This window comes from Chiroxiphia lanceolata, chromosome 1, assembly GCF_009829145.1.
Source record: "Chiroxiphia lanceolata isolate bChiLan1 chromosome 1, bChiLan1.pri, whole genome shotgun sequence".
Lineage (NCBI taxonomy): Eukaryota > Metazoa > Chordata > Aves > Passeriformes > Pipridae > Chiroxiphia > Chiroxiphia lanceolata.
In genome coordinates, this window is record NC_045637.1 from 94,404,759 (window position 1) to 94,417,367 (window position 12,609).

General features: G+C 38.3%; 1 long non-coding RNA gene across 1 annotated transcript in view; it reads left to right on the forward strand.

Moving 5' to 3' along the window:
• Positions 1 to 12,609, forward strand: part of LOC116797406 — a 135,829-nt gene that overhangs the window by 1,593 nt on the left and 121,627 nt on the right. The window contains exon 2 of the long non-coding RNA XR_004360648.1: positions 749 to 1,058. This is a non-coding gene — a long non-coding RNA (uncharacterized LOC116797406). The remainder of the gene's footprint in view (positions 1 to 748; positions 1,059 to 12,609) is intronic.

Below are 12,609 nucleotides of genomic sequence, written 5' to 3' on the forward strand. Positions count from 1 at the left end.
TGCACTCCAGCTTGGCAGACGCGATGATGTTCTTCATGTCATTGTTCCCTCCTGTGCAGACTACTAAAGTTTTTCTCTTCGTTCCTCATAGTCTCCTTCCCAACCTAAGCAAAATTTGCTGTTTGTACTTCTGAAGGAATTGCACAGAGGGAGTACCAGAGTAGACAGACGTGGGTTTGGACTCTTTAGCTTGCTCCCAGATGGGCCAAGTGTCAACAGTAGTTCTCATAGTCCAGGTCTCAGCTGAAGTAGCACATCTGCTGGTGGAGGTGCTGTGGGGACACTGAGATAGGGCTAAGGAGGGAAAAAAGGTCACCATTAAGTTCTCTCCTCCATTGGACCAATATGTTTCCTTCAAAAGTGTTGAGGAGATTTATTTTTGCTACTTGGGGCTTTTTTATTGACTTATTGTTTTCATTAGTTTTGAAACACCTGCAGGGCAGTTGAAGAGCCTTTATATTACCTTTCTTTCCTGTCACTTCAGTGCTTTCTGGAATATAAGACTGTGCAATCTGTAGAGATATATGTAAGACTTTTTCTTAAATCTTCTTCTGTTATACTCCATCCTGGTGATGTTTTTAAAGCAAAATGCCATCTTCGGGCTTTGAGTTTAGGAGGTGTCTAAATCTGTGAAGAAATATGTGTTTGAAATTATTCAGAAGAATGAAACTTTATATTTGTATGTTAGTCCCCAAGTGGTGTGGCAGTTACTGTGCTGAACTAACACTTCTTCCTCTTATTTGAATAGGTCAAAACATGGTTGTCAGGAAAATGGGATGGTTGCCAGAACATCAATCTGTGATGGGTGCCATACTGCATTACTCTTTGGATGGTGGAATACATCTTGGGATTCTTCAGGGGTGCTTAACGTGGTACAAACTGTACCGTACAGCTGCTTAGCATCTTAAATGTTTGCATTCATACGTAATTGTTAGTGGTCTCCTGGGGGAATTGGAAGAGTCTCTTGAAGCTGAAACTTGTGGATATTGTAGAAAATGCCGCTGAGACCAGTTGGATTATATCAGAACCTGACATCAAAGTTCTGCAGCTGATGAAAGGTATGCTTCTCCCCTGTTACAGAAGTACTGTGTCTCATACATCAAAATACTAAGTGCGTTGTCTTTGTTTTAAGCAAACTTACCTTGTAAACTTTTTTCTTTTTTTTTGTCTTTGCCTTGCTATTTATACCTACTGATAGTTTGGAGTGGTGCAATCTGACAGAAATGGTTACTAATGGTTTGACAATGTTTGTATCTTAAATGTAAAAGGAAAAACCAAACGTGAAAGTTTTTTTGTTTTCATAGTTAACTTATATTTTCAAGATAATGACTTCACTAGGTCTGTGAGTGCTTAGCAGCTCTAGAAAATGAGACTAGTCAACTTTTAAGAAAAACAAATTAAAGACAATTTAAAGACAATTTCTACAGTCCCGATCTTCCAAATAGCCAACTTTGTTTGAAGACATCACTATTTTGAACTCAAGAATGCAACCGTCTATTATTTAACCTCTCTTCATTCAAACAGCAACAAAAATCTTATAGATGGGTTGTGTTGGGGAGAGAGAGAGTAAATAAAACTATTTCAGTTAAAAATTCAAGGAATTATTTTGCTTCAGATGTTTTTAAAGTTTTGATTTAAGGCTTCTTGCAGAGCCTGTTTGAATCCTGAATGTCCTAGTACTGAGAAAGTATGGGATGAAGTTCAGTGCTCTGTTTTCTTCTTATTTTATGAGATAATCGATGTACAAAAATGAAATGGAAACTAGTGGAGAAAACAAGTGGTTAAAGAGTTATTAATGAATAACAACTTATTCTTGAATCTAGATGAAGTGTTAATCCAATAGTGAGGAAATCGAGCTCCTTAGTGAATGATGATAACAGCAAAGCAAATTTTAAAAGTATTTAAAATCTGATCATTTTATACCTGTTTTGTGCACTTCATTATAGCTTAAAATGAATGACATGAAAATAGTCGGGTTTGCTGCGTGTTTCAGCTCAACTGATTGGTTCCAGCCTAAACCGTATGTAGGGCAGACAAGTATTCATAATCTTAAGGAAAGTGCTGAGCTGGCTGGCCTACTTTAGAGCAAAACAGAAATCTGAACTAATAATCACTTGTGATCCTTTCCAATTGTAAACAGAGATACAAGAAGCAATACAGTTCTAATTTCCTGGTTCTGATTGTGTTTTAATAAAGACCTACGCTTAATTTTCTCGATTATTGAGGATAAGCTTTCTGTTGCGTACTGAATGCAATTAGTGTACGTTTAGATTTACATTTGTAATATTGTTCTGCATTTATACTATTTTTGAACTTAGCGTGACTTAAGTTAGCCATATGAAAGTCTTCAATTTGAAGTCTTGGAAATGGAAAGTCTTAGGCTGTTTGTGGAAGGAGAAAACAAAGAATAATAAATGGATTGTGCTGGATAAAAATACTTAGAGCTGCTATCTAGTGTCATCTTGGAAAAGAAGCTCAGTCATTATGTGTCTGTATTTAAAGGAAATCAAAACTGCAGTCTTTTTTTCTTTCTGTGAAGATTTTCTTCTAGTTCAGTTTCTTTTCAGGCACTTGTCATTCTTTAGGAAAAGCATACTGGACAGAAAGTTACACTTAATTTATCTACATGAAAGCTATTAATTTTCATAAACACTGAAAACTGATGGGAATTTTTACTTATTGTTACTGTAAATGAAGACTCCTTATCTTAGCTTCATCTGAAAGTTCATGTGATTGAATATAATAATTGCCATAGAATTCTAGATATATTATGCGAATTATTAAATATATTTGTGTTTGCTTATATGTGGAATATTTCAAACTTTAATAACGTGGTGACAAACTGTTAAGATTTACCGCTTATTGGTCTTCAAATTTCTTTGGACTCTTTCCAATAAAATGAAAAGAATCATTCTCCTATTTGGAGATTAGATCTGCAGAGAGAGAAAAAATGGGGCCAGCTAGGAAATGTTGAGTGCAGTAGTTCCCCACTGGTAGATGTGCTGCATCAGTGGGAGATGAGACGCTTGTGGGGCTTGCATAGAGATGGGGACCATGCTTTCTGGGGTGCCCTGGCCAAAGTGTCCCCTGGGAGCAGACCCAGCAAAAGAGTCAGATGAGGCAGGGGTTGGTTGGGTGGAGGCTGAACACTGTGGCAAAGGAGCAGCACTTGGGCCCTGGAAGGGGTGATGGGGAGCACTTGTCTTACCTGCAGTGGGAAGGAGCCTTGCCCCCTTGCTGGGGGCTGGTTGTAATGAGCTGGGGAGCTGCTGCTTGAGAGGAGAGTTTCAGGGATATGAGCCTGAAGTGTATGAAAGGGATTGTTTCTGTGTTTTGTCTTTGGTTCAATTGGGCAGTCACTTCCTTTGCTTGTGATGGTCCTGGAGGGTGATGGAAATCCTTGCAGGTGTCCAAGGCAGTGTGGACTTGGAGGTGAGCTCTGAACACCCCCTCACAAGCTTACCCTGGAATGTGTAATCTGGTAGCAGAATTTACAGCTAAACATAATTAAACCAAATCCAGACAATCAGAACAGTGATTCCTCCTTTGAACTGTGCTCTCAGTTAAGAAAATCTTCTAGCCAGTGTACTTGGTTGTTTCAGAAAGTGTTATGCTTTATGTAACTGAGGTGAGAGTAAACATGAGGGTGTCTCAGTCCAGCTGAGCCCGTGTGGAAGGGATTTAATAGGCTGCAAGGGGGGTTTTCATGGTGCGGTATGTGTGTGCAGGTGAGTTGCACTGTTGGAGTTGTGTGTTGAGAAGGATGGGCAGAGGAGAAAAAGGCAGGTTTTGTAGCTGTCAGAATTTTAGGTGGAGGAGGAGGTGATATATGGAGTAACTTCCTATCAATTAACATCTAGGAGGGTAGGAAGAAAAATGTAGTAAGGACTTCATTTCTTTGTTCCTTCCCTTTAATTGAAGTGTTTTGCTGGGTGTACGAGCTCCAGAATTCCCAAGTGAGGTAGAAATTTCTGTGGACCCACGTGTGCCCCACTGGTTTATGACACAAAATGGAGATGGGGATGCTTTCGTGAGGGTGTGCTGCCTTTCATCCCTCCTGTGGGAGGCCCCGTTCCTGGCAGTGAAGGACAAAGGAGCCTTGTTCTCTGGAGGCTCTGTCAGAGTGTCCACCTCAGGATGAAGAGGCACAGTTTGACTCTTGAGTAAAATTCTGTGAGAAAGCTTCTAGAAATACAATTGTAAGTCCTTGAAAGGGCTCCCAAACAGTCCAAAGAGTATTGTGCAATTATGAGGAGGCTGGCTTGGTATATAGTGACTTCACGATCTTCGCTGAGAAAGTGAGGTAGAAGCTATAGGACTGGGCATGTTACTAGAATGGTTGCATAGAAAATGGTATTGATAATAGTGTCTGGGTTTTTTTCCTCCTTATTTTGCTGAGGGCTAGTTGAATCTCATGTGCTGAATCATATAGCTTACTATAGTAGAAATCACAATTACAAATATGATGTTTTCTTCTTTTTTAATTTTTCTGCTTTCGTTTGCCACCTTATCATGCAACTTGAGGTACAGTACTCTTACAGAAGCAATACAACCATTGGAGTAAAGTTGTTTCTATTTAGCTGGAAAGGAGAGAGTTTCTGCCTGAAATTTGGGGGTGGGTTTACACAAACCCCAACTCCCCACACCTTCTATTACAGTCATGCTTGGGAAATAATTGCATGAAAACTTATAATGAAAATGAAGCTTCCAACATGTGACCTGCTTTCTGTAAAATGCTCTCAGCTGTGTCAGGACAGAAGCATATGGTGTCTGGCATAGTTTTCTGTTTCTTGATTGGATTTATTTTGCGTAAATTTCATGTTCATTGTCATAACATGAAATTTATCAAAAGCTATTTGTGAGGCCTGAGGTGGGATGCTGTTGTATTTGAGACCTTGACCTTTCCTTGATTGAAAGGCATTGATGTGTTTGGGTTTGGTAGGGGGAGTGGATAAGCTAGAGGGATTTAGAATATTTTAATACAAAATTAGATACCGTCTTTGAGGACAGGGACAGTACTTCCTCTGAAATGTTATGACTGCTACAAGTGTGGATTCTGTATTTATATTCATGAATATTGCAGTTTAGTGAGAACAGTTACGTTTAATTCTGCACAAAAGAGAAAAGAAGAGAAAAAGTTCCTACCTAGTCCAGAAGTGCTGGTCTAGGCACCTTTTTTTTCTTTTTTTTTTTTTTTTTTTAATTATTTCTGAAGCCGTAAGTCCTGCATGAGGCGATGAGTGTGGTGTTGCTCTGGATGTCAGCATTACTTCTCCTGCAGGGAAGTAGAACCACAGATGTTTTCATAGAATTCCTCAAAGGCACGGGAGGTGTGTGGATGTGGAGGGAGGAGGCATATGATTGCCACAAAATGTAATAAAGTGGGCAATGGGAGTGGATAAGATAAAGATGGAGTCTGACTTGGTTGTGAGCCAGTGATGATTGGTGTGGAGAGGAAGCGGTCAGGCATTTTGAAGATGAGGGCTAGTTGCTAGTGATGGATGGAATAGAGAAAAGAGAGGTGAATTTTGTGGGAATGGGTGAGAAGCTGTCATTATTTATGTGTCTGGAGGCCTCTACCATCAGAGCATTTCTAATAGGAAAATGTAGTGAAATCTTTAAACGACTGTGGCATAGGTTGTAAATATCTCAGGAATCAGTAGTATTGGCATCTTTTTAGTGTATGATAGAATTGTGCTCTTTCATGCTGTAAAAGGAAACAAATATAACTTTACCTTTGCACCTTTTAAATGAAATTTCTCCCAAAATAAGTGCAGTCTTCAATTGAGGATACAAATTAATGTCCTGTTTTGCTTTGCAGTGCTGTGCAAGGGAAGAATTCATTTAGGTAAGCAGTTCAGGAGTTGTATGTGTTATTTTCAGATTATCTCAGAGAATATGAATTTGAAAGTGGGTTTTTAGTTGGTACCAGTGCTGCTCTGTGCATATACTCCGAAAATAACAAAAGTTGTGATGGCTCCAGAACACCTCAGAAGGAACCCAGATTATGCAGCAAACATTGCACTGTATCTAAGCAACTCGCTGCTTTTGTGCAGCATGTGTGGTGCGGTGCCATGTAGGGTGTTAATTTAGACCTGTAAGCTACTTTGGGTAATTGTGCTACTGGACTTCATCTGTCAATTGTTGCTTCTCTGCTGAGCTTGTTATGATGTAGCTTCAGCTCTGCTGGTGCTGGAGAGGACCTGAGCTGGTGGTAGCTCAGGGGGCTTTTCCTTGGGCTCTCTTGTCATGGGCTCAGTTGTGCTTTGTAGAGAGGCTGTTGTTTTAAGGTTTTGAGCTTCAAGCATTGGAAGATGCACTCTCTTGTCCTTACAAAAGATGCATTGTTTTTTTTGTTAAAAAAGATAGATAAGAAAGATAATGAAAGATCTGTTATCTTTGGGGCTTAAGTTTGCCATATTCAAAGTTTTATGATGCCATATAGCCAGGAGCTTTATTCATTTGAGCTCCTGGACTAGAGTATGTTTAGATATGGGTCCTTACCAAAAGTCAGACATTGGAAGGAAGGGTGGTTCTGGTTCATAACTTTTTTTTTTTTTTTTTAATTTATTGAAATCCATTGCACTTGCAAAAGAAGGAACGAAAGAAATGTAATTCTAAACGCAAAAGCTTATTCTTTATCATGTCACCTTTCAGCTTCAGGATTTTTATATATTATTTTAATTGTCTTAAATCTATTCATTATATGGCTTTATCATTTTATAGCTTTCCTTTTGCATACAGGTTAAAATCTATGTCCTAGATCATGGCAGGGCTTGATATGTGTCTCCTGCAGGAATTCCAGTGCTTGGGCAGTGCAGGAAGGGGTCTATAACCTGGTATATGTTTCTGACAGCAGTTCACCTAGTAATAGGACTGAAAAGGAAGTTTTAAGGGCAACAATAAGAGAATGTTGCTCCCATTCCCCCAAGAAACAAATGAACAATTTGCTCAATGTCTGCTGAGATTGGTTTTGGACCACACTGCATCTAGGTGCAAGATTAATTCGATACTAATTTGTTTAAGATATCTTATTTAATGAAATTCATGATTAATATCTTGCATGCATTTTAGTGGGTAGAAGCTTAAAACCTGAATACCTGAAATATTTTCATCAGCCAGTCTGGGTTATCCAGTGCACTTTTTTTACTATTTAGCTACCAACATTTGAGCTGTTGTGTCTAAATCCTGTCATCTAGGTCAATTATTTGTAGAGCCAAATAATAGTTGCTGTTGGCTTCAGCGGTGATACTGATGACTGGTGTTTTTGGAAAATCGGGTCAGACACCAGAGCATCAGTGAGTGTATACACATACATTACATGTTTAGATTTTGGATATAAAATGTCATATACATACACATACACATGCATATCATGTAGTCCAAAACCAAAGGTGTAGTGCCTGTGGCAGCTTCATGACGAAGACAAGTGATTTTCCCCCTCTGTTTGAACCAGTGTCTTGTTCATTCCCAAACCTTGCCTCTTGTTTTTTGTTGGTGGTCTTCAATGCTGTGTTCCCTCTTTGTTTTGGATTTTAAGTACTTAAAATGAGACACGTGCCCTGCTAAAATTTAAGCTTGTTTCTTAAAATACATTCATCCCATGTGTATTTTTCTGATGAGTTAAAAACCATATAATGAAAAAGCATCTATGGAATAAGTAGCGGTCAGGCATATACTGAAAGAATTCACTGTAAACAGTTGTAAAACAGTTTCAGTCTCAGGCATACTTCTCACTCCTCCTCCACACCCCTCCAGAAGAGACCACTGAAAAGCAACTAGGCATAGCTGAAATGTACCTTTGACAGGCACTTAAAAAAAATTAGTTTCTTCAGCTGGTAATCAATATGGCTTAATTTTTGACATGTTAATGTATAATGTATATATGTATGCACCCACTATATCTGTTGGTTTGATGGAATTCATTGCTTTAAATTATGTGCAGTGTAATACTTGAAGTGACTAGAGGAGATTTTTTTTTTTTTAACATCTTCTGTTGGAATTGTTGTGAATGCTATCAAAACTGTGTGTGGAATGTTACTTCCTGTGGATTTCATGCAGGGTAGGTGTATTAGAGGCTCTCTGTTTGAGACATGTGAAAGGATGTTTGCAAAGGAAGACCAGAACCATTCCCAGATTGATTTCTTTGCATTTGCAAATGCAAAGAAATCAATCTGCTGCTTTGACCCTGTATGCAATCTGTATGCAGTCTGCTGCTTTGACCCTGCAACATGCAATCTGCTGTATTGCATGTTGCAGTTGAAATAGTTTTTTTTTTTTCCCTGAACACTGTTGCAAAAGTCAATAGGTTAAGATATGACACATCAGAGAGAATAGGACAGAAAAGAGGCAGAATAAGAATTCATTCTTTTGCGGATTTGCGTGTTTGAGATTACTGCACAGGGTTATGCATCTTGAGCATTTTCTTAAAGTGTTGGTACAGTCCTGTGAAGCCTAGTTGGGTTGTCTGATGACTCTATATGAAAGCTTATTCGAGACATTGAAAAATGTCATTATTAAAAATAAGGACTTGCAGACACACTGTGGTCTGGTAGGTAGTTTCTGAAAATGAAAGGGAGGGGAGCTCTCTGATTTGTTGCTCTGCTGTATCAGAAATGGTATATCTGGGTGATAGTTGCTGGATTAAAGCAGTGTATATTCTAGGCTTCTGATTGCTTAGTGTGAGTAATGCTGTGCAAACACCCCAAAAATTGCCAGGAGCCGTTTTGCATTTAACATTTTCGTTTGTTGTGGGCAGTAGTATGTCCATGATTTGTGCAAGAGGAGGAGGGTGTCTGTATTTTTATTTTTTATACTGAGTGCTTCCAGGCTGAAGAGAATTATGAAGAAAACCTAGTTATTTCAAGTCAGTTCCTGGATTAACTTCTTGGCAAAAACTTGTTATGGATCATATTCTGCTATCACTGCAAAACACAGTAAGTCAAATAGGGTATCTCTAGTTCTGTTTAGGTAAGATCAATTTCTTCCATGAAAACCACAAAGAGAATATCTGCGAGGAGGCTGGAGTTGAATGTACTGTAATAACCATGTGCCAGAGAAATACTTGATTGTAGTTAGCTTTTGAGGGAGTTAGAACCACTTAGTGTGTGTCTGTAAAGACAACCAGGGTGCATTCATTGGAAGAATATTGGTATATCAGCTGGACAACAAATGTTGTCATATGTATTTTTAGTGACTTTTTACTTAATCTGCCTCTTGCCTTGGTGTTCAAATATGAGAAATATAGACTGAAGAATATTGTCATAAACAGTTGATGTCTGCTCCTGGGTATAGGCACATACTTGCTGCATAGCAGAGCTGGCAGAATCTATAGGCATTATTGGCTGACTTATTTTTTGTTTTCCCAAGAAGGAAGAGGAACAAACAATTCATTAAGCATAATAGAACATTTCTTTCATTCTGTAAGTTTTATAAGGTTCTTGTTCTGTCTCGGTTCTTCAGTTCTTGGAGTTAGAATTGCTATGCTAGCTGCACATGCCTTATTATTTCACATTGAAATAAGTAGAAATTGTATTTGAAAAAATTCAGCATGAGAATTCTAAACCAGTTAGTATTAATTTTAAAATGGAATCTCATATATCAAGGGCCAACATATTTTGTTTGTGGAAAATTATCAATATAGAAGCTCTCTGTATCTTGAACTGAAATGGTTTTTAATTTATGCTTGATTCTTCTGCTAGGTTAATGTTAATTAGTTTAACATATCACTCATAAAAGATGTCATAGTTGAATCATTGTGTAGGTAACAAATCTTGCACTGGCTAGCAATGAAGAAATATTACCTCTATTAAAACCCACACTTAAACTGTGGAGTCAGTAAGGGCTTATGACATTTTGCAGTTATCCAGCTTAATGCATTTTAATGCCTTCGTTGGTGTGAGGTTTTTTCTTGGGAGGCTCTGTGGGGGATAAGCAAGCGAGGCACTTCTTTCAAATTATGCAGTGCAATATATATATGGTGTAGCCTGTGCCAAGTGAGAAACCCGGTAGAAATGCTGGCTCAGGCTGGGGTTAGGGCCCGGATACTGTGACACCAATTCAGCCTTTAAAAAAAAAATAAAAAAATCTATCCACTGTTGGGTTATCCAAAGGAAATATACATAAACAGTGGTAAAAAAGCTCAAATATGCTTATATTTAGAACCCAAGTAATTTGATATTAACAACACAGCTAAACAAGTATGCATGCTTGTAATTAGCTAAATGGTTTCATACATCTCTGCCCTGAGAGAAGCATTAGAACTAGGCCTGTAGTGGAAGGCAAATTTCAGTCATAATTGAGGAGTAGTTAGTGTGACTCCATAATCCTTTTTTTCCAAAGAATCCCCCAGCCTCCGGGAGGAGGTGATGATGTGGTGCTGCCAGCTGTGAGCCTGTGCTGAGTCCTAGCATCCTTCTTGGCTGTTACAGGTATTCCAGGGTATGTGATGGGCAAGGCAAGTTAGTCTGATCAGACCTCTAGCCCAAAGTTGCTGCCCACATTTACTTATTTATTTAAACCATTGGCGTCTGAGTGGCAATGACCGATTGAAAAAATATTTGAGAGTGCTATTACTTCCTCTGCCTGGGGAAGCCGGGGTGAGCGGAAGGTGTCAGGCATCTTGAAGGCTGGTGGAGGTTTCACTTGAACAGCACAGGCAGGCATGGTCAAGAGCTTTGCGTCCGAAATGTTAGCATGAAAATATTTAATAAACCTTCTCCATTGCTAAAGGCCCTAAGCACTTACATGGCTCAGGAGCAAGGCCAGTCACTCCAGTATGCGGCAGAGAATGTCTGAAACTTTGTAGGGCACCTACCAGTGCAACTCAGAATTCATAAAGCAATGAACCGGATGTGTTTTCTTGCAAATTTTGTTTGTTTCCCTGTAAAGCAGATTACTGAAGCTTTGTGGCCAGATAAACATGGTGAGGTTGATCTTATGAAAGTAAACAGCCAACATGTTGTAGCATCTCAGAGTCTGAACATGGGAAGAAACTAGGTAATTTAACTCTCATATTTTTAAGTATTCTGTGAAATTCAGTGTTTCAAATCTGAGAAATTGCAGCTTTGCAGCGGGTGGAGCTGGCAGGAGTGTTCTTCTTCTGCCCCCTTTCAAATTCTATGAACATTTGAGCTCCTTGGGACTGTTTGTACCTCTGTACTGCAGTAGAAAGTGGAGCTGGTGTTTATTTTGTAGTGTGAGGATTCAGTTTTATTAATAAAAATATACTGTTCTTTGACATCCTGCTTTACGGCTTATAACATGGGTGTGTTTATTGATTGTCTCAGCACAGTTAGGTGAAGATGTAAGACAACTATCCCTTTGAAGTGACTACAGTATTCACTGACCTTTTAGTGAGATAATCACTGTTGTATACGTAATTATGAACATTAGGTTTTCTTTAGTTAAAGGAGACCTCTTTCTATGAACACGTTTCTCTTAAGGTGATGTTTTCTGAGATGGTTCTATTTTAGCTTCCTCAGCCATTTGTTCATTCATTTTGTTTGCTATTATAAATTCTGGTTACCACAAGAGTTGAAAAATTGTAGCAAACAAGTGACTTCTTTCTGAATTTGCTTCTCACCTTGGATTTGCACTAAGCTTTCAGACTTCCTTTAATTTTAACCATGAAAACTGAATATATTACAGTAATTTTATTAACATCAAAAGGCTTCAAATTGTTCACATGTCGCTCTTAAAATTTATAAAGCAGCAGTTTAAGACTTTGAAATTCTTAACAGATGCTCAGCTACGTTCTCAGTATTTGAGCTTAAAGCAGAAAGAATTTAACTCAATTATAATAATGTAAACCTTTCCACTTTGCTTTGCATAATTAAATATTTTCATTTACATAGCATAGAAGTTTAACATTCTAAACAGGGTAGATAAGCAGAAGAAAAAAGCAGACAAAGATGCATCTTTAATGCATGCAGAGTAGTAATGCACTTGCTGGCAATCTTACTACACTTATTAATAATAACTTCAACTAGAAAGCCATATGCAAATTCCTGTGAATATAGATTCTATTTAATATGTGGAATTTATTTTTTTTTAATTTGTGTGCATCTCCTGAAATATGCAGTAAAATACATTAAAACTGGAGCAGAAACACAGTAACCTTGATATCTTCTTCTACTTCATGTTTTAAAATATTAATTACTAAAACAGGTCTGAGGAAAATTAAGGCATCCTTTTATTTATTTGGCCAACTTATGTGGATACAGGAGATGGCTTGAGTGGGCCCGTGTAGAAGTCTGTGATCCTGCTGCTGGAGGAAAAAACTATGCTACAGGTGGTTGTTACTATCACTTTGAGTAATGCCGTGTCTCAGATTCACCAACCTGCTATCAGAGTACCATCTCCATAGTATAAGACGAAGCATCAAGTATTTTGAAGACTATATAATAGACCCAAGATCTGCAAATAAACAGCTGCACTTTTCTAAGTTACTGCTGATTGTCCGGTCCAAGAATTTTATTGGTAGAAAGGCAACTGGAAGCTGAGTGTGGTGTTCTCTTAGTTTATCATTATTTCTCATTTTGCTTTAGCTGTTGACTGTTTTGCTGGTTTTCTGTTGTATTCTTGCTTCATTAAACTTGTACTACATTT